The 22,610-nt window shown below is 36.6% G+C and overlaps 1 long non-coding RNA gene across 1 annotated transcript; it reads left to right on the top strand.

Moving 5' to 3' along the window:
• The first annotated feature begins 11,335 nt into the window (after positions 1–11,335).
• On the top strand, positions 11,336–22,123 carry LOC139136143 (uncharacterized). Its single transcript, XR_011553122.1, has 3 exons — positions 11,336–11,406; positions 18,580–18,642; positions 22,037–22,123. It is a non-coding gene; the product is annotated as an uncharacterized lncRNA (long non-coding RNA).
• Positions 22,124–22,610: the final 487 nt, after the last annotated feature.

Below are 22,610 nucleotides of genomic sequence, written 5' to 3'. Positions count from 1 at the left end.
ATTCCAAATTCAAGTGATCGTAAATGTAAACTTTCAGCTTATGCTGATGACGTTAATACTCTTGTAACTTGTGATACTGATTTTTTGAGGTTTAAATATTGGTTTTCTGTCTATGAGCATGCCAGTAATGCAAAAATTAACTATCGTAAGTCCCAAGGTCTTTGGGTCTGCTCATGGCGTGGGCGTGCTGATCATCCGCTTGAAATTCTTTGGAATAGTATTGGTCTCAAAGTCCTTGGTACTTATTTGGGTAACAGTAACGAGTATTTTTCAAAAAACTGGAGTGAGTGTGTTACAAAGATTGACAATAAGTTATCTTGGTGGAATAGATATGCTCCTGCTATGTCATTCCAAGGCCGTGTTATCGTTATTAATCAACTTGCTGCAACTAAACTCTTTCATCGTTTAATTTGCCTCTGTCCTCCTGCTTTTATCATTGATGAAATTCAGCACAAATTTCTTGATTTCTTCTGGCAAGGAAAACATTGGTTGCCAAGTCGTACAGTTTTGCTCCATTGAAGTTAGGAGGGCAAAATCTTATCGATCTCTCTTCACGTGTGAAAGCTTTCAGGTTAAATTATCTTCAAAGATACTTGTATTCAGGTCTGGATCATCCTTCATTTTTGTTTGCTGATTTTTATTTTCGGAATGTTGGTAATCTCAAGTACACCTCTCAACTTTTTACAGTGAATTATAGTCTGTTCTAGATTATCTTCCTAATTTTTATCTTGAGCTTTTGAGAGTCTGGAAGTCATGTATTTTCCTGAGAAAAGGTGGACCCCTTCAATCAAAGATATCTTCCATGAAGCCTTTTTTTCAACGATTGTGTTAGTTTTACTAATCCTCTTGATAGTACTCTTGTTAATCACTTTATCAGTGCTGGCATTACAAAAGTTGGAGATCTTTTTGACCCTTTCCAAAAATCTTGGCGCTCCCCAAGCCACTTTAAAAACATTGTTTCTATTCATTCGGATAGAATTTTAACAAATACTGTCAAGACGTTGATTGACTCTATTCCCTGTGATTGGAAAAACAAAAGCTAAAGTTATTTTGAAGAGGAAGTTGATTTGGATGACGTTCATTCTTGTCATCGTCCTTCGTACTCTTTCGAACTTATTTGTAAAGGCACTGATGACCATATTATTTTGAATTGTCCCATGTATAAATTTGAAAAAGGTAGCATTTATAAATTCTTGATTATGTCCAATTTTCATAGGAACAATAAACGTCAAGATACAGTTTGGAGAGATTTGCTTTCACTGACTGAAATATCAAACCTTTGTTCACTTCTTGTTATCGTCGGTCCAATTCCCAAAAAAGAAGGAGATCTTCAATGGCGTCTTCTCCATGGTGCGTACGCAACTGGCTCGTTTATGTTCCATTCTGGGTATAGCTCATCCTCTGATTGTGTTTTCTGTAGTGCCAGAGATGACCTTTTACACATATTTTTAGAATGCCCTCGTCTTTCTCCCTTGTTCATTCTCCTTCGTAAACTCTGTCACCTTTTTCTTGGTCAGGAATGCAAGATTTTATTCTTGTGGTTTGTTTTAGGCCCACCCTTTGATAAATCATACATAGACAAGAATACTTTCGCGCTTTTAAATTTTCTTTTTACGACAGCTAAAATTGCAATTCATGTAACAAGACGAAATGCAATTAATGGTCATGATCCCTCAATCAGTGATATGCTTGTTTTTGTTTTTAAAAGGCGAGTTTGTGCTCGCATTTTAGAAGAATATAATTACTTCACGCTCAATTCAAACATAAGTGCTTTCAAAAACATTTGGTGTATTAATGACGTCATTGTTTCTGTAGACATTGATGGAACATTTACTATTGATTCAATTTTGTTGTAAAGAAAATGCTTTCACCTCTAAGCACACTTTCCCTTTTGCCAAATCCTATCTCGTCCTGGGCACCGTACTCCTCACGGAATGGAAGGGGGTAGTCAGTTGGGAGGATTCTTCGTAAGCATGTACATGCCAACGAAAAGTTTTCTCAATATACCCCTTCTCATTGGCGGTTAGGTGGCTTTTTCTGCAAGATGTAAGGTGTTTACTGTCCTATTTCTTTGCAAATTTCTGTCCTTTTTCTTGTTTCGGATGTTTCTTTTGCTTTCTCCTATTCAGTGGAGATTTTTCATGCACCTCGCATCTTGCCTTTTGTCATTAACAAAATTGTGCTTTTTTCAGATTTAATTGGTTTCCTTCCCCATGTTGCAAGTGATATAGCTACCTGTTTGCCTTTTCATCAGTTCTCTCCGTCTCGCTCCAGCATCAGTATCATAGCCATTCTGCAGTTTTTGCTGATTTTTTACAGTCCAATTTTCAGTAATTGACCATCATTTGCTATAAAGCATTTGTCAGATTTCATTTTTGCTTTTTGTCTCAAAATTTGAATTGTTTTGATATGTACTTGTCTGTACAGGAGACTATTTTTAGTAATAAACGTTTATTTGAAAATGAAAAATCTTCTTCTTCTCCTTCTGCCATATTGGATAGACGTACAGAAGAAGGGCTCCTACTTGTTTTGATTTTCTACCAGTGAGAAGTGCCGTCCTTCGTCAATTGTCATCAGTTTATGTTGTGAGTAGTGTTTAGTTGTTTTGGGTCTTGTGTCCGGTCCGGTTTCATCTTCGACTAGGTGGATTTCCTTCGATTTTATTTTTTGTCATTTGTTAATCCGTGGACGGCAATATGGCCGCCCGGGAGGACAAGCAATTTCGGAATCTGACACGCAAGCATACTGTCAGGTGTACTGATATTGAAGGTGTCCCCGTTGAAAGCTATGTTGAAGAGATTGCAAAGAAAGTCGGAAGTGAAAATGTTATTCCTGCATCTAGAATGAATAAGTCCTTTGTTGTGATCTTAGCAACACTCGGTAATGTTGAAAGTATTGTTGAATCGAAGTTTGCTTTGTTTGATGAATTAGTCGATGTGGAACACATGGTGAAACCGGCCTCAAAATTAATTCTGTCAAATGTTCCTCCTTTCATTCCTGATGAAGTTTTGGAGGAACATTTATGGAAACTTGGTAGAATTGTTGGACATTTAAGAGCAATCCCTCTTGGTTGTAAAAATGCTTCGTTGAAGACGTCAAGTCGTTTAGACGACAAGTTCATGTTTTGTTACACAATGAGAATATCAGTGGTGTAATTCAGATCAAATATGATGACCGTTTTTATTCCGTTCACGTATCTGTAGATGAACTGCGTTGTTTTCATTGTGGACTGAAAGGTCATATCCGTAAACGTTGTCCAAACTATAGATCGTCAGAAAACAACGATAATGACATTGAAAATGTTAAAAAGACAATGATTGTGTGGATCAAAACTTAGGTGTAATGGGTGTTGTCGAAAGTGAAGCAAATGCAAATGAAGGTGTTAATCAGCATATCAATACTACAGAATTAACACCTCAACTTCAAGTAACGCCTCAACGTCAACTCGCTTTGTCGAAAACAATTAGGCACAATCAGAGTCCCGCTCACAAAGTCACATCTGTTAATGAAAATTCTGTTGATCAAAGACCTCTCACCCGTAAAAACAGTCAACCCACTGACGCTCAAGAGAAAGAAAAAGGTGTTAACTCTGCTGCAAACGTTAACGTCCATGCTGATGAAGACAGGGTACGAACCCCTGCTTCGCCTTCGTATTCTCCGCTCCCCTCTACTCCCGTTTTATCATTCGACCCCCTTCTTCGTCATCATCTTCACTTATTGAGTCTCAATCACTTGAGTTTCCTAGACTCCTTTTTCAGATATCAATGTAAATGAGTCTCAGGATTTGTTTATTTCTCAGTCACAGTCTCCGAGAAAAGCTTCTCAAAATCAGCTTATTTGGTCAGGAGTGAAAACATCAAACTCCTTTGATGTTCTCAGCGAAATGTCTGATCATGACAATGAGTCTGTTGCGTCTGAAATTTCTGACTTATCAGAATCTCAAGAAAAGCTACAAATCAAGCCGTCTAATTTGCTTGAGTTTTTAGAAGACATTAAAGGCTCTAAAAATATGATAGAAAAATGTAAAGATTACTGCCCAGATTTTAAAGTTCTCATAAAGTCATTTGCTAACTTACGCAGGTCAGATATTGTCACAAGTCAACAAAAAGTTCGTATCCATAAACTTGTGGCAAAGTTACAACAACATGTTAGACAATGTAAAAGCTTGGCGATTACTAAACATGGAAGTAAAATTGTTCTTGTTTTTGCTTTTCTAGTGATGGCAAGTTTCATTTCTTGGAACGTAAATGGTTGCCATGATTCTTTGAAACGGTATAACATTTTGTCTTCGTTGAAGTCCAATCATTACGCTGATTTTTATTTTTTACAAGAAACCCATTCTACAGTGGCTAATCAGGCGCAATGGCAAATAGTTTTGCGTGCGCCTATTTATTTCTCACATGGTAATAGTAATTCTGCTGGGGTTGCAGTGCTGTTTCTACGAAACAAAAATGTTGATGTTGTTTCTGTAAAAAGTGTCGTCCAGGGTCGTCTACTTCATTTGCATATCAAAATGGATGACACTTCCTTTCATTTGTTTAATATTTATGCTCCTTCAAGTGGAGATGATCGTTGTATTTTCTTTGAAAGTCTTCGTAAATTTCTCCTTGATTTTGATCTTGATAATGAAAATATTGTCATAGGGGGCGTCTTTAATTGTACTCTTGTTCCTGATTTAGATAGGTCGTCTCATATAGAACCACATTTAAAGTCTTCGCAAGTTTTTTCTTCTCTTGTTCATCGCTGTAAGCTTTCTGATGCCTGGCGTTATTTTCATAAGCAGGCTCAAAATTGTACGTGGCAGAGAGGAGAGCAAAAAAGTCGCATTGATACTTTCTTCATCAACAAGAGGTTGACTTCGAAAATTAAATCTGTGTCTATTTACTCTCCTACTGATTTATCTGATCACTCTCTTGTTTCTCTTGTTTAACTATGAATTCGAGTGTCAACAAAAATCCAGTTTGGTGTCTCAATACCAGTCTTCTCAACGATGAAAATTACTGTACTTTAATTAAGGGATTCTGGGAAGGTTGGCGTAATGAGAAGGATAGGTTTTCTTCTCTTCAGTCTTGGTGTGATATAGGAAAACAAAAGATTAAAGAATTAAGTCAGCAGTACAGCGCTGAACGAGTTCATCACTTTAAACGTTCAAAACAAAAGCTTATTGAGGAAATTCGTACTTTGGAAACATTGATTCATACTCAGCCTTCTCTGGAAACAAGATATCACCAGCAAAAAGACCTGTTAGACAGTTTTCAGAAACTTGATACCAGAGGTGCAGTTATTCGTTCTCGTATTCAACAGCTCAATGATTCTGATACTAATTCACAGTTTTTCTTTTCTCTTGAAAAATACAAAGGCTGTCGTAAATCAATTACTCATCTCCAACGTGAAGATCATACAATTACTGAAAATCAGAGAGAAATTCGTCAACTTACTCGCCAGTTTTATCAAAACCTGTTTACTGCTGAGCCTGTTTCGCCCAAAGCACAAAATACTTTGCTTCATGATCTCCCTCAATTACCTGCTGACAAAGTTACTCAACTTGATGAACCCATTAGTCTTGATGAGTACACCTTTGCACTCAAGAACATTGCGAATGGTAAAACACCTGGTGTTGATGGCATACCTTGTGAATTTTATAAAAAATTCTGGTCTCTTTTGGGGAACGATTTTCACCAGGTTTTTCAAAAGTCAATTTCCGATGGCCTTCTTCCAACGTCCTGTCGTAGAGCTGTTATCACACTCCTTCCTAAACAAGGTGATAACTCCCTTCTTAAGAACTGGAGACCTATCAGTTTGCTTTGCTCTGATTATAAAATTTTCACTAAAGCTTTATCGCTTCGCTTGAAGCAAGTTTTGCAAGATATCATTCATGTAGATCAAAGTTATACTGTTCCAGGCAGACAATTTTTTTTACAATATTCATTTAATTAGAGATTGCATTCATTTTCATGTTGACATGAATCTTCCTCTTGGTATTCTTTCTTTAGATCAGAAAAAAGCTTTTGATCGTGTCAGTCACAATTATCTATTTCAAACTCTGCATGCGTTCGGGTTTGGTGAAAATTTCATCAATTTTATTAAACTTCTGTATACTCAAACTGATAGTCTTGTTCGTGTTAAAAGTTCCTCTTACAAAGATATCTTCCATGAAGCTCTTTTTTCAACGATTGTTTTAGTTTTACTAATCCTCTTGATAGTACTCTTGTTAATGACTTTATCAGTGCTGGCATTACAAAAGTTGGAGATCTTTTTGACCCTTTCCAAAAATCTTGGCGCTCTCCAAGCCACTTTAAAAACATTGTTTCTATACATTCCGATAGAATTTTAACAAATACTGTCAAGACGTTGATCGACTCTATTCCCTGTGATTGGAAAAACAAAATCCAAAGTTATTTTGAAGAGGAAGTTGATTTGGATGACGTTCATTCTTGTCATCGTCCTTCGTACTCTTTCGAACTTATTTGTAAAGGCACTGATGACCATATTATTTTGAATTGTCCCTTGTATAAATTTGAAAAGGGTAGCATTTATAAATTCTTGATTATGTCCAATTTTCATAGGAACAATAAACGTCAAGATACAGTTTGGAGAGATCTGCTTTCACTTACTGAAAATATCAAACCTTTGTTCACTTCTTGTTATCTCAGTCCAATTCCCAAAAAGAAGGAGATCTTCAATGGCGTCTTCTCCATGGTGCGTACGCAACTGGCTCGTTTATGTTCCATTCTTGGTATAGCTCATCCTCTGATTGTATTTTCTGTAGTGCCAGAGATGACCTTTTACACATATTTTTAGAATGCCCTCGTCTTTCTCCCTTGTTCATTCTCCTTCGTAAACTCTGTCACCGTTTTCTTGGTCAGGAATGCAAGATTTTATTCTTGTGGTTTGTTTTAGGCCCACCCTCTGATAAATCATACATGGACAAGAATACTTTCGCGCTTTTAAATTTTCTTTTTCCGACAGCTAAAATTGCAATTCATGTGACGAGACGAAATGCAATTAATGGTCATGATCCCTTAATCAGTAATATGCTTGTTTCTGTTTTTAAAAGGCGAGTTTGTGCTCGCATTTTAGAAGAATATAATTACTTCATGCTCAATTCAAACATAAGTGCTTTCAAAAACATTTGGTGTTTTAATGACGTCATTGTTTCTGTAGACATTGATGGAACATTTACTATTGATTCAATTTTGTTGTAAAGAAAATGCTTTCACCTCTAAGCACACTTTCCCTTTTGCCAAATCCTATCTCGTCCTGGGCACCGTACTCCTCACGGAATGGAAGGGGTTAGTCAGTTGGGAGGATTCTTCGTCGGCATGTACATGCAAACGAAAAGTTTTCTCAATATACCCCTTCTCATTGGCGGTTAGGTGGCTTTTTTTCTGCAAGATGTAAGGTGTTTACTGTCCCATTTCCTTGCAAATTTCTGTCGCTTTTTCTTGTTTCGGATGTTTCTTTTCTTTCTCCTATTCAGTGGAGATTTTTCATGCACCTCGCATCTTGCCTTTTGTCATTAACAAAATTGTGCTTTTTTTCAGATTTAATTGGTTTCCTTCCCCATGTTGCAAGTGATATAGCTACCTGTTTGCCTTTTCACCAGTTCTCTCCGTCTCGCTCCAGCATCAGTTTCATAGGCATTTTGCAGGTTTTGCTGATTTTTTACAGTCCAATTTCGTTTAGTATTTTCAGTAATTGACCATCATTTGCTATACAGCATTTGTCAGATTTCATTTTTGCTTTTTGTCTCAAAATTTGAATTGTTTTGATATGTACTTGTCTGTACAGGAGACTATTTTTAGTAATAAACGTTTATTTGAAAAATCAAAATCTTCTTCTTCTTCTTCTTCTTCTTCTTCTTCTTCTTCTCTCTCTCTCTCTCTTCTCTCTCTCTCTCTCTCTCTCTCTCTCTCTCTCTCTCTCTCTCTCTCAATTACGACGATGTGGCGTCGAGCTTCTTTTGGCACTAGATGGATTCAAGTCAAGTAGAACAGTTGGCTGAATTTATTTCCGACCGAGATAATTATGGCCTACGTTACCTTGTTGCGGGCTTGACTTCTGCTGAAAGGTCACGACCCCTAATTTTCATAATACCGCGCACTGCTTTCAGTCGTATGGACTAAAAAGACGATTGTGATTGGATAGTTTTCATTTGTATTGAAAGCTGTGGAGCAAACTAGATTTCGAAATGTTATTCTTCATTCCTACGGAGTTAGCATAAAGAATGACACAGTTATTTTTTCAAATATCGGGAAATTTGAGAATTCCGAGAACCTCCGTATTGCCTAAGATTTTTATTTCCGATTACAAAAACAGCTAAGGGTTGATACGCAAGGGAATAAAGTTCTTTTGAGGTTTGGACTATCAATTTTCGAGGAAACGTTAACTGGTGGCAAACTCTGCCAAAATGATGCTCATATGTAAAGATGATGGGTGAAGACATGCCTACATTTATGGCACGTCTAATCAATGTTCCCACAAATACCACATGGATTAAACTGTCGACCCAACCCTAAAAGCCTTTACGACGAAAATTGCTGTATTTGAGACTTAATCAGTGCAAAATAAAATGTTTTATGTCACTGCATTGATGAAAAACAAGGAACTTATGTATAAATTGTGTGTCCACAAGAATTATTTTTGACCAAAAAACTTCTGGCATTTATTTAATTTTGGAAATCAGAAATGTAAACTTATGCATCTCGCTGTATACAAGCGGTCTGTTTGACCGAAGGCTTCGATTTCCATCCCATTTACTCAAAATAGTGGACACCCGTCAATTATGTGCGTCATGTCATAGAAGCAGGGAAAGTCAAGCAGTCACTGTTGGCTGTTTCAGAAATATGATCCATTGGATTTCAGGATGTTCAAGCGCAATTTGTTTCGCCTTCCAAATTTTGACAATTTATATTTCTTTCAGATTTCACACGGTATGCAAACTCATTTCCAAAATTAAACTTTCTTTTAAAAGACCGAGCTTTATAATTATGCCTATTTTCAAAAATTAGCGTGGTTCCAAAATGTTTTCTAGAAACAACGTTTTTGCCCTGGAAATTTTCTTTTTAAATAGTTTCTGTCTGCCTTTTGTTGTAGATGTATGCAATGGAGAAGGAGACATATGCAGCAAGGGAACTGAAGAAGGCGCTGTTCAAAAAGGTATGTGCTTTTTAAGAGGTGGCGAGGACAACCATCTTAGCTAACCTTAATTCGGACATGTTTGAATGAGACAAAGCAATTGTAAATTATTTCTAGGGTTTAAAAAAGCAAGTAATAATTTTTAGGAGGGATGATTCTTTTGCAAGATTAATGTTGAAAAATATTTCCCATGATAGTCAAAGTAGTTTAATAATTCTAGGGCTAAACATGAGATTATTCATTTTCCAATGTTTCAGTGTCCTTATAAACCTGCATGATTAGATAGGTGTCTTATTTATATACCAAACTGTAATGTCATTTTCATCGTTTCAAACAATTATGTCATCTATGGCTTTTATTGCCGGTCTCTTGGCCATATACGACGGCCCCTTCACGCCACGGAACTTTATTACTTTTGCATATGAACTATCATTTATCTTTAATATTAATATTTGTATCACATTTTATTTCTCCACCGCGAAATTTTAATTTTGAATGGAAAACTTTATTTCTAGTTAAATGTTTAAACCACTTTGAACAAAAAGTTTTATTTTTAAAAGTGAACTAAACGTTAACTTAAAATATTTGTTTATCAAAAGTATTTTTAACTTTAACTTTAAACAAAATAATTTCTCAAAAGTATTTTTTATTTTGCAAAACAAAAGTTAAAATTGTTCAAGAGTACCAAATCCCCTAAATATGGAAATTTATTGCTTTTGAATATAAACTCATATTTCTTGACAATATTTAATATTTGTAAGAAATGTTATTTCTCCACAGAGAACTTTTATTTCTGAAAGCGAAAAACTTCATTTTTTAGGTTAACTGTTTTTAACAACTCTTAACAGAAAACTTTAATTTTAAAAAAATAACTTTAAACAAAATATGTTTCTTAATAGCGTTTTATATTTTGTTAAACAGAAGTAAAAATTGTTGAACCCCCACACGTGGTAGACCAGAAAACAATGGGAAAAATTGCATGGTCCAAATATCTGTTCTCAAGGCGTATCTTAAAGATAGAAGGAACTACAACTGCAGCAAGAACTACCATTCAGTACTATGTCTCCAGTTTAACAAGTATAGGGGCTCTTTGAAGCCAGATGCGGTGTTTGTAGTCATTGCGTCATTAGATAGCGTTATGCGTGATTGATAGCCAGTCAAATGAAAAGCAGCAAATAATGTAATGGTGATTGATGTAATTCGGTAAATGGGGTTGAAACTCACAACGCACGGCACTCGGTCACATAGAGGAGAGATCAAAGTCAAACTGCTCTGCTAAATTCCAAAGAAATGTCATAGTGTGCACAAGATATCCCCACTACCTTCAGAATCACAGCTGTATATATATCCGTTGACATGTACAGAAAGATAGATTAGGCAGTTAAAATACGGTGATAAACCGTGATTGGCCTCTGACTTGAGAATACAAACAAAACAAAAGCGGCAAGAGTTCACGTAATGTTTGTTCAGGAAAACGTCTTCAAAAGTTTGCAAGTGTGTTTGCTTTTTGTCTGGAACTTTTAAAGTAATGGTGGTGTTTCTAAACAAGAAATAAAGGATTTCTAGTCGTCTTTTATCTTGTTACCATCAATAATGTTAAAGTACGGCCACCTGTAAACTAGTTCACACAAACTCGGTCACTGATTGAAATAAAAGTATGCTACTATTTCGTGAGAAAGCACGTGACTGATTCTGCAAATTAGCCCGGTAATGCTGGTATGCTGATTAATTAACAGTGAGTTTTTTGTCCGTACTAAAATTCAAATGTAACCAATAATAAAGAATTTTACATATATAGACGCTGCGTCGAAAACCTGAATGATTGGTTTGTCATCATGGTTTGAGGAGTAGATCGACAACTTACACAAAAAAGTGGTGGGAAAAACCTGAAAAGTTGAAGCTACTGTTTCTGTAAAATTCATAACCACTTATGATTAGAGGTTTCGCTAAATCTTTAGCAGATTATGATTAAAATAATTATCCTTTTTTGAAACATGACCTCTTTATTACCAGTACACACTTAAAAGTGTCTCACCTACCTTTTGAACTTTTTTACTTGTATGTGATGCACACGTCAATACGGTCTGTTGATCGGTTAATCAGTCTTCAGCTTCCAACCAACGCGGTATACCTGCTAGGTATATATAAAGGCTTAGGTGGTCTTCTTGTAGAATAAAGTTTGACTATGCCCGACTGTTTAAGAAATTAATCAATCCACGAAAGATGCATGACAGATAACGGCTACAGCAAATTGCTATCGATTTTAAGGTACGTGTCCATGTTATTGCGCACTTGCAATAATTCGTGTAGTAAGTATTGTGTTTCATTGTCAGTACGTTTAAGTCTAGGGAAAAGCACTAGTTTTTAATTTCGGTTATCAATGTTTTGCAGACCTCGTCGCAATTCGAAGACATGTGATTCTGTGAGACCTCGGACAGCCAACACAGTAGTGAAATATCTACCACAGGCGATTAAATTTTATGTAAACCTAGTTGCTCTTCGTGTACACATATTCAAAATGTTTTCACTAAATGTGTCTAATTCATGTTTTACTTTGTTGTACACTCTTGTATAGTCAGAAGTACTGGTCGAACTAGTTTATATCCTGGGAAGGGTGCGGGGGGACTTAGAAAATGGATAGAGGAGCATTACTTTTTCTCCCTCCCCACTGAAATTACTTTTTCGACCTTGACCATTCCGACAATCTCTTTTTTATTTTCTCTCTCAGAGGAATTTTTTACTACAATTTCACCTCACTACAGATATTGCCTTCCCTTCTTGTTGAAACGCTGTTCTTTACATAAATTGGGAATGACATGATAAGTGCATAAAAGTAACATCTCACTGCAGTCATAGAGTATGTGCTTTAAGTCGTAAAGAGAACATAAAACATTAAGTGCAGAAATTGAGATTACTGATTGACGACATGACCGATCACTTTGCCGTTTTAAGTTTGTTCTAGTTGGTAAGAGCATTCATAATGGACTGACTAAGGCTTTGAAAGACTCGGCATGGAGAGGATAGGAAATATGTGCTCACGCCAATCGAGGATCAATATTTTGCGGACCTTTTTGCAATTTGTCAATTTGAGGTGTTTAAAAACATGTATTTGTTTGGAGACTCAAAATTATATCGGCACAAAATGATTTCGTAGCATCACCTAGTTAACAGAGACTACTGAGAGCATTCCAATTGGAAAATGGTGTAATATAGGCCACAGCTTAAATTGGGAAAGTTTCTGCATTCCTTAACAGATGCCTGCACATCTCAATGCAGCTTCTGTATGTGTATACACAACAGGTTTGTCTGGGTTTGTAAAATTCCAAAACTTTGTGTGATATTTAGTTAGGCTCTGAGTCCGGGCATTGCTATCAATTGTGATTCGGCTCCTAGTGGATATCAACAGATGTATCCTATAACATGTTTTTAAAGACAAAATAAATCATTTACATTTGGTCTATTTGAAGGCAGATAAATGTGCCTATGTCTAGTCCTTGTTGAATTGCTCATGTTTTGCTGATAATCGTATGGAATTGAATAAGAGGTGTTATTGAAATACTCAATATTGCGGTTGGGTAATGAAGCCCCTTAATCCATCTATTAACCAAAACTTCGTGGACAAGTCATGATAAGCCTAGCCAATCCATGTCATGAACAAAGTGGGATATCAGATACCAGATGCAGGCGATGCTGACGATAAGGAGGAGAATCTGTTGCAAAAGATTAATGAAGAAACTAGTAAAATTTGAAATAGATATAACAAACTAGGTACATATTACAACAGGAAGATATGACTTATATATCAATCATAAAGGCCTGCTGAGAAAATGCAATAAAATGAGATGTTATAAAAATTGGGCGCCCAAAGAGCGCGCCAAAATAAAAATGAAAAGTAATTACAGAAAGTAGAAGTCAGTGCATTATATCAGCTTCGTGTCTGCTTACATTTTTAAACAGCGTAAAATGAAATGTTCCCATTAAATCAAGGGCGACCACCGAATCACTCTTTAACGTTATGTGGTACTCTGAGTCAGGTGGGTATCCGTCTCATTTCCATAGAAATGTGTCAGCTGTGCTACATAAAAAGCGAAGTCGAAAGTGATGTTTTCTGAAACATGTTTCCTTGAAGATGAACGTTGTCTTTTTCTTTGACGCTGTTAGTCCCTTGAGTGTAAAATATGCCTTATGTTCAATCCTGTCGACTGGATGTTGTCAAGAAAATGCCTTTTTAAGTGAAATCAGTAAATTGTGAAGGCTTTTCAAATTACGTGAATGGATATAGGTAATTTATCTTCCTCAGAGTGCAACCGAATATATTGAGTACGATTTCACTTAACCAACATATCTATTGTCTAAGCGACTTGTCTTATTGAAAATGACATAGAAAACTTCCTCATACTACATAATTGGAAATCGCATAGAATCTAAAGTTTATTGTTGAAGCAATAGTTGACTCGAAGGATGAAGGGGTACATATTTTGGATAGAAAACTTTCAATTTTGATATAAATGATAACATTAATTAAAGTAAAAAACTTCATACTCATTTATGAAATTTAAGATCTCGGGTCACAGGAAAAAAGACAATTTTGTGTTGCATCTATTCTCATTCTCAAATGGCAGGGGTTGAAAGACTGACACTGAAAAGGTGAATCACGATAAGCAAAACAGATATGACTCTTATTTGACAGTCGACCCATTTTTGAAGTGGCTTCTCTCAAGGACAATCTATAAATCAGGTGCAGCCAGTGGAGCTGTTCTTCGAAAAAGCTCTTCTGGGAGCAATTTTTGAGGACAGGGGAAATTTTAATTTTGATTGGGCAAGGGACATAATTAAGCTGGCAGGGAGCAGATTGTTTTGGTCGTGCAGGGCAGATATCGCTTGGTTGGGCTGGGGACTAGGATGGGAAAAGGAGGAGAGGAGAAGTTACTTATAAAACAGGGACAGGGGAAAATCGACAGGCTTTTTTCATCACAAGGCAGGGGAGCTTCACGTCTGCAGGGAAATATAAAATTTTACGGAGCCAAAATTTGAATGGGAATTTTTTCCAGGGCAGGGGAAATCGACAAGTTTTTACCACAGGGCAGGGGAGCTTAAAAAATTCAATTTGGTTTCAGTGGGGAGGGGAAACATTCAAAATAGTTGGAGAGTGGGTAAAAATGATGTTTGAGCGCGGGAGGGTAAGTCTAAAAATTTTCAGTTGGACGGCAATTATGAACAGCTAATTAATGACCCCGTGGCCTAAAAATAAGTCAGTTCACATTACTTGTCCTGCATAATATGACAGAACCCCATGGCCGGTGAGTGCAAGCGCGCCGTACTACTACTAGCGGTATTTGCAAGACTGCTGTGGTGTATTCGGCGGCAGTCCTTTCAGCGAGTGAAAGGACAGCTGAATACACCGCAGCACGAGTGCAAATACCGCTAGTAGTAGTACGGCGCGCTTGCACTCACCGGCATGGGGCTCTGTTATTATTACATATGTTCTATCTTTTATTTGCATCATTTATCGAGAGAATCGACGATTAATCGTGCGTACACTTGTCTGTCAAAGCTTCAGGGCGACCCTGCGGAGTTATATAACATGGACATACTGTAATGAGGCATCGGATCAGCTTTCACTTTTCATTGGTCAGCGCCGTCACACCCTCTATTTTGATTGGCTAAACTTTTGTTTACTTGTTTATCAAGGATGACATAAGAAGAACGTCGGAGGGTTCGAACTCTGCTTGCGATCCTCACACATACCACTGATACCATGGAGCATGGAGGTAGCTCTCTTCGTACCTTCATGCACATACATAGATAGCCAAACGAAGAGAACTTTGAACATGGAACGCTTTTGATTTTTTTACATTTTGAGCTCCGAAGATTTTTTACGGGAAATTTAAGAGTAAGATACGGCAAACGTAACTTGTCGAACGATCAAATTTCAGTGTTTACCGTGCACAGCGATCACTGTTATCATTAGCGTGTAGGACACACAAGCACAGAGTAAACTGCATGCAAAGTGACTTTCGATTGTACAGGGAATGCCCGGTGAGAAAACTACTGGCAAAAACGTCTCTGAAAATGTTAACTGTTTAATTAGCTCCGCTGCGGGCACACAGTCCATGTAGCCGACAATAAGATGCAAATGATATGCGGTTAAGCTCTCCTCGACTAACTTTCAGCTGGTTGCTCACTTTCTACTATTTTTATAGTATTTTATACAAAGGCACAGACTTATTCTACCTTCAACTTAAAACTGAGTGATTTTGTAGCTCATTCTTTACTATTTTTCATAGTTTTTGGTACCCGCTAACAGACACTTTCGTGTTCATGTCGGCTACATGGACGATCTGCCCCGCTGCGTCCGCAGTTACGTGTGTTTCGATGTATGATGGCCGCCATGGTACGGCGGCCAACGAGTATCCATGGAACTAAAACGGACGTCGCCAGTTGTCAATGTTTTTGCTTCGCTAATATACAAACTGCTCTCCGGATAGTAAAAATCATCCTCACACTATAATAAGTACAGACAATTTTCTTTGTTGTAGAGTTTAATCGGTAATGTCATGCATTTTAATATAACTAGCATCGAACCAAAGTGAAATGAAATTTTGTAGACGACATTTTTTGTGTTTACAAACAAAAATAGTTACGGGTCAAAATTGGTAAATACTCATTAACATAAAGAAATGGCATAATGTTTTTGGTATCGCACTGCAGTGCAAATACCAGTAGTACGCGCGCGCTTCGATGCGAATAAACTGCGGTACATATGTAATAATATATCTTATCATTATAAGGACCCCTTTAAAGGGACATTGTCCGTTGGCAGCACCTAATAAATCTCATTTCATGACTGTTTGCAAACTTTGTCAAAGATAGCAGCATAAAATGGATAACTAACAAACAAGTTAGTTTAAATTATGCCAAGGTGACCTAGCTTATCAGATCCTGATCAACCGAGGGCGGACGATTCCACTTATTCAGATAAAAGTCGATGTCCATGTGATTTGAGGTCGAAGTGCTCACTGCCTAGCATGCCTACGTCCAGCATGTGTATGTCCAGTGCATAGGTCGTACAAAACATTCAAGTCTACCAGAACAGTGGTCCAATTGACAGAGTCTGAAGTGCACAACTGTCAATGCCAGGACTTTTGAGTATAGTAGTGCAAATGTGTAAACGGGGAAAATGATTAAGGGAGAATGCACTTCGGATTCTCATACTTTTATTTGTTCTACCACTCGTTGAAGTTCATTTAGAGGCTCATATAGCACGATTAGAGAAACGGTGCATTGAGTGAATAAAGTTTCTACAGGCATTTTTTGTGAAATAGAACATTCTATTTTCACCAAGCCCTGCTTTTTGAATATGAAATATCAGTAAATGTATTTAGGTAAGTAGTTTCCAAGATTGTGACCCCTTAGTACACCAAAGGATGAACCGAGATGACTTTTTCATCTTTAACTCATTTCTCGGCCGGTTTGAAAACTATTTATGGTAGAGGGAACAGAATAATGATCGTCAAAGTACAATCTAGAGGAATTCCTAGCACGTATTTGTCGATAGAAAGATGACAAGTCACACCTCCATAACTGTCACAGTCACAAGTATTAAAGTTTCAAAGTATGCTTCAGAATTAAGTATCTAAGCGATAAACATTGCTTTTATCAACTCAAATCTTTTCCTGCTTTGTCACTCCGTGTTTCATCTTTCAACGTCGTGTACTTTGTCGTTTGACAATCTACTTTCAAATTGATGGTCTCTAAATAATAGAAAACTATGCATTTTGTCTCCTAAACCATACAGTGATTCTAGTGATATAGGCCATCATTAAGAAAACAACAGGGAAGATTTTGCACAAATTCAGTGCAAAGTACAATACATATCGAGATACTTTATCATAGGCTGGATTGAGGACCTGAGGAGAGAAATAATGGACGTGTACTGGTATTGGCCGTGTAGCACCTTGAGCGTCAGTACAGACCAACATGACCGTTTACGCAGGGATCCCTTATCGTGTTTGTTTGTTCGTAACATGATTTATGGATCGGAGTACGAGTCCAGGCCTATAAATTTTTTACAGGTTGGAGTCACGTTGATCGCCCTTTGGTCAATGCTTTCAGGCTAATCAAGGTTTACTTAACGGAGCAGTCAATTGTACTCTACCATTTCCTGCCCTCGCTAGCTCGTATTTCCCATCCCTTGTCTTATCGTCCCTTGAAACTTAATTCCTCCTTCCCCCTCATTCACCCTCTCTCTCTCTCTCTCTCTCCTCTCTCTCTCTCTCTCTCTCTCTCTCTCTCTCTCTCTTTCTCTCTCTCAATTACAACGATGGTGGTGTCGAGCTTCTTTGGGCAGCAGATGGATTCGAGTCAAGTAGAACAGTTGGCTGAACTTATTTCCGACCGAGATAATTATGGCCTGCGTTACCTTGTTGCGGGCTTGACTTCGGCTGAAAGGTCACGACCCCTAATTTTCATAATACCGCGCACTGCTTTCAGTCGATTGTAATTAGATAGTTTTCATTTGTATTGAAAGCTGCGGAGCAAACTAGATTGCGAATGAAATGTTATTCTTTATTCCTACGGAGTTAGCATAAAGAGTGACACAGTTATTTTTCAATATCGGGAAATTTGAGAATTCCGAGACCTCCGTATTGCCTAAGATGTTATTTCCGATTACGTAAACAGCTAGGGTTGATACGCAAGGGAATAATTTTTTTTTTAAGGTTTGGACTATCAATTTTCGAGGAAGCGTTAACTGGTGGCAAACTCTGCCAAAATGATGCTCATATGTAAAGATGACGGGTGAAGACATGCTTACACTTTATGGCGCGTCTAACCAATGTTCCCACAAATACCACATGGATTAAACTGTCGACCCAACCCTAAAAGGCTTTACGACGAAAATTGCTGTATTTGAGACTTAATCAGTGCAAAATAAAATGTTTTATGTCACTGCATTGATGAAAAACAAGGAACTTATGTATAAATTGTGCGTCCACAAAAACTTCTGGTTTTTATTTAATTTTGGAAATCAGAAATGTAAACTCACGTATCTCGCTTTATACAAGCAGTATTTTTGACCGAAGGCTTTGACTTCGATCCGATTTACTCAAAATAGTGGACACCCGTAAATTATGTGCGTCATGTCATAGAAGCAGGGAAAGTCAAGCAGTCACTGTTGGCTGTTTCAGAAATATGATCCATTGGATTTCAGAATGTTCAAGCGCACTTTGTTTCGCCTTCCAAATTTTGACAGATTATATTTCTTTCAGATTTCACACGTTCTGCAAACTTATTTCCGAAATTTAACTTTCTTTTAAAAGGCCGAGCTTTATAATAATGCTTATTTTCAAAAGTTAGTGGGTTTCAAAATGTTTTCTAGAAACAACTTTTTTGCCCTGGAAATTTTCTTTTTAAATAGTTTCTGTCTGCCTTTTGTTGTAGATGTATGCAATGGAGAAGGAGACATTTGCAGCAAGGGAACTGAAGAAGGCGCTGTTCAAAAAGGTCTATGGCTTTTTAAGAGGTGGCGAGGACAACCATCTTAGCTAACCTTAATTCGGACATGTTTGAATGAAACAAAGCAGTTGTAAATGATTTCTAGGGTTTAAAAAGCAAGTCATAATTTTTAGGAGGGATGATTCTTTTGCAAGATTAATGTTGAAAAATATTTCCCATGACAGTCAAGTAGTTTAATAATTCTAAGGCTAAACATGTGATTATTCATTTTCCAATTTTACTCGACATTTGAAGCATTAGATGTTTCAGTGTCCTTATAAACCTGCATGATTAGATAAGTATCTTATTTGCATACCCAACTGTTATGTCATTTTCATCGTTTCACACAATTACATCATCTATGGCTTTTATTGCTGGTCTTTTGGCCATGTACGGTGGCCCCTACACGCCACGGAACTTTATTACTTCCGAATATGAACTATCATTTTTCTTGACTATATCTTTAATATTTGTATCACATTTTATTTCTCCACTGCGAACTTTTAATTTTGAACGGAAAACTTTATTTTGGAGTTAAATGTTTTAAAACACTTTGAAAAAAAAGTTTTATTTTTAAAAAGTGAACTTAACTTTAACTTAAACAAAATATTTGTTTCTCAAAATTATTCTTTATTCTGTAAAACAAAGTAAAAATTGTTCAAAAGTACCAACTTCCCTATATGTCATGGAAATTTATTATTTTTGAATGTAAACTCATATTTCTTGACAATATATTTAATATTTGTAAGAAATTTTTCTCCACAGCGAACTTTTAATTCTGAACGTAGAAACTTTATTTTTAGGGTAAACTGTTTTTAACAACTTTTAACAAAAAACTTTAATTTTTAAAAATTAACATTAAACGAAATATATGTTTCTTAAAAGCGTTTTATATTTTGTAAACAGAAGTAAAATTTGTTGAAGAGTTTAGATTTTTGCTAAGCGCAAAATGTGTTACTTAAATGGATTATATAACCTTATGTCTTTAGAGCAGGAAACTTAAATTCTTAAAATTAGTTTTAATTTTAAAGATTCCTTTGTGCAAAAAAGATTTTCTTAGAGCAACAAATTGTAATAATTGAAAAAAATGTTATAAATTAAGCGAAATTATTTTCTTAAGACAACAAAATAGATTGCTTAAAGATATATTTTCTACATATGAGTGTGATTTAAGAATTTGGTAAAACTGAACTGAGAAAGAATAAAGAGCGCAATTTAGTTCTACAGAGAAATATTTGTTGTGAGGGCGCAATTACCTATCATGCATAGCCAACTCTTTCTAGCGAGAGTAACACATTTTCGGGAAGAGTAAAATATTTTTCCGACAAGCGCAAAGCTTTATTTTAACGGCGGTGGCGGAAGTTGAAGTATCCCACCATGCAACACCCGAGTTTGAGAGGGAGAAGCCATAGTGCTTTGACCCTGATTGTTTGGTCCGAGTCCCCGAAGAACGGTTTTATGTTTGAGTGATTCGTCCTGACGGCCGACGGTGTACGACTGGACCGCATCGGGGTTCCTTCACCAGTTGCTGTGTTGTTAAAGTTATGTATACCCTCCGTTTTGTTGTTTGATAGTCATGTTCTCCAAGAGGAGAAGCCAGATTCGTAATTGAAAGAGTCTTCTCCTGAAACTGAACACAATTCGCGCTCAGCAAAAATCTTAAACTCTTGAACAATTTTTACTTCTGTTTTACAAAATATAATAGTTTTAAATACAGTTTACCCAAAAATATTTTTCCGCGTTCAGAATTAAAAGTTCGCTAAGGAGAAATAAATTTTTTCAGAAATATTAAATATATTGTCAAGAATATGACTTTCCATTCAAAAATAATAAATTTCCATGACAAGTAGGGGAGTTGGTACTTTTGAACAATTTTCACTTTTGTTTTACAAAATAAAAATACCTTTAAGAAACTTATATCTTGTTTAAAGTTACAAATATTTTGTTTAAGTTAAAGTTAATTTCACATTTTAAAAAGTTAAACTTTTTTGTTCAAAGTGTTTAAAACGTTTTATTCCAAAACAAAGTTTCCCGTACAAAATTAAAAGTTCGCGGCGGAGAAATAAATGTTCTTACAAACATTAAGATGTTGTCAAGAAAAATTATAGTTTATATGCAAAAGTAATAAAGTTCCGTAGCGTGTATGGGCCACAGTAGCCGTGGCTTTCTTTATTCTTTAAAATTTGACACTTTACGCTTCAACTGTAATAATGACATTTTGTAAACTCAATTAATAGATTATTGTTTGAATTTTTCTTCTGACATTCTGTTAAACTTTTACGAATAAATGCAGTTTGCAATTTGGTTAGATACATAGGCAAAGTACTTTTAAATGGAATTGTAAATGCTACCATACACTCGTACTATCATCTCTCAATCCTGGCGACATTTACCGTAAATATCAGCCATTATATTTTACCGTAAACGTCGAGATATGCATAATAAACGCAATCGGTTTTAGCGTTCCCAAACTACATTTGCAAGTTCTAGTATACAAAGTAAAACATATATGAATCAACACAATGTGGCTGCCACTCTCCGCGTACGATGTGATGTTGCTGACATAAAAAATTAAAGAGCTTTGAGGAACAAGGACATTTCAGGTAGCCAAATGCGGGAATAATGTGTTGAATCTTGTGATGTTATCCCGTGGTTAATCCATTAGAATATTAATTATTGTAGACAAGCTATAAGCAAACATTCTTACCGTTCGTATGGGAACGGCACCTTTCGAACAGGCAGTGAGTGCTTGGTGTAACAGCTATGTTGCTTGCGCGACACCTGTTGACATGACAATACTAAGTGTAAAGAAAGAAAATGGCCGCCCCTTTCCGCTGCGTACGACGATCGAACGTCATCGGAATCGGGAGAGATTTAAAGCAGCTAAATTTTTTTGATTGGTTATACTTCTTCCCAAGCGACTATATTTACGTCATTGTATATTTTATTATAGTGTTCATTGTGATGTGGATTTGTCATGCGTGGTGTTCACTTCTACCATAACCAGGTCGTATAGTTTTATAAATGAAGCCCGTTTACACAAATATTTCGATAGTTATAGGCAAGGCAGAATAAAATCAAAGGCAAAAGACTGAAGTTCTTTCCTATCATTTGTCAAATTTCGATGAAAAATTTGACAAATCGGTTATTACCCAATATGGCCATTTCATTGCGTTGCATCAGTATGAGTGGCATCTGTGTTGTGTCAGACACTCGACTTCGTCTTGTGTCTCATGCAGCATAAATGACACTCATGCTAATAATGGGTAATAACCTCTTAATGTCTAGTAATGTCTAACTATTCTTGAAAATCCTCAGAAATGTTTTTCATGGCTATATTATTCCTCCTACTGTTTTTGTTTAGTAATAAATGTTATGTAGCATATGTTGTTTGCAATTGCAGTGTCATGGGTTTTCCCTGCTTACGGGATGCAGCATCTTCATTCGCATCATCGATGCTGAAGACGGAATCCAGTTTTACGGAACCAAGGACCAAGTCAGAAAATACATGTCAAGCAGACTAACTTACAAAAAGATGACCAAGAAGTGTCTGGTGAAACTGGTCTTCTAAAATCGGGAGAGAGAAACGATGGGTGGTTTGGCCATTGTACACAATACGAGGACTCACAGTGGTTGGAAGAGGGTGATAATCAAGAAAGAAAGCAAGGAGACGATCTGCCAAATAACACTATGAAAAATATAACTAGCTCAGATTCTGGCCATTCTAGCAAATGTGAGGTAATATCCATAAGCGATGAAAGCAATTCAGAAACAGAGTTTGGTGATTTGACACGTCATGTCAATTTGACAGAAGTCAGCCAGAAAAAGTTAACGTTTGAAGACACTTCAGAACAAGTTGCTGAAACTTACCCTAATCAAGAAGCAAGCAATAAAGACAGTTCTCAGCGCATCCCACAAAGGAGTCTGCAAATGCGTGATGTGATTAAAGCGATTATCAAGAGATATGAATGTAAGCC

This window comes from Ptychodera flava, chromosome 7, assembly GCF_041260155.1.
Source record: "Ptychodera flava strain L36383 chromosome 7, AS_Pfla_20210202, whole genome shotgun sequence".
NCBI classification, from domain to species: domain Eukaryota; kingdom Metazoa; phylum Hemichordata; class Enteropneusta; family Ptychoderidae; genus Ptychodera; species Ptychodera flava.
This window is presented reverse-complemented; position numbering and strand designations above follow the sequence as displayed.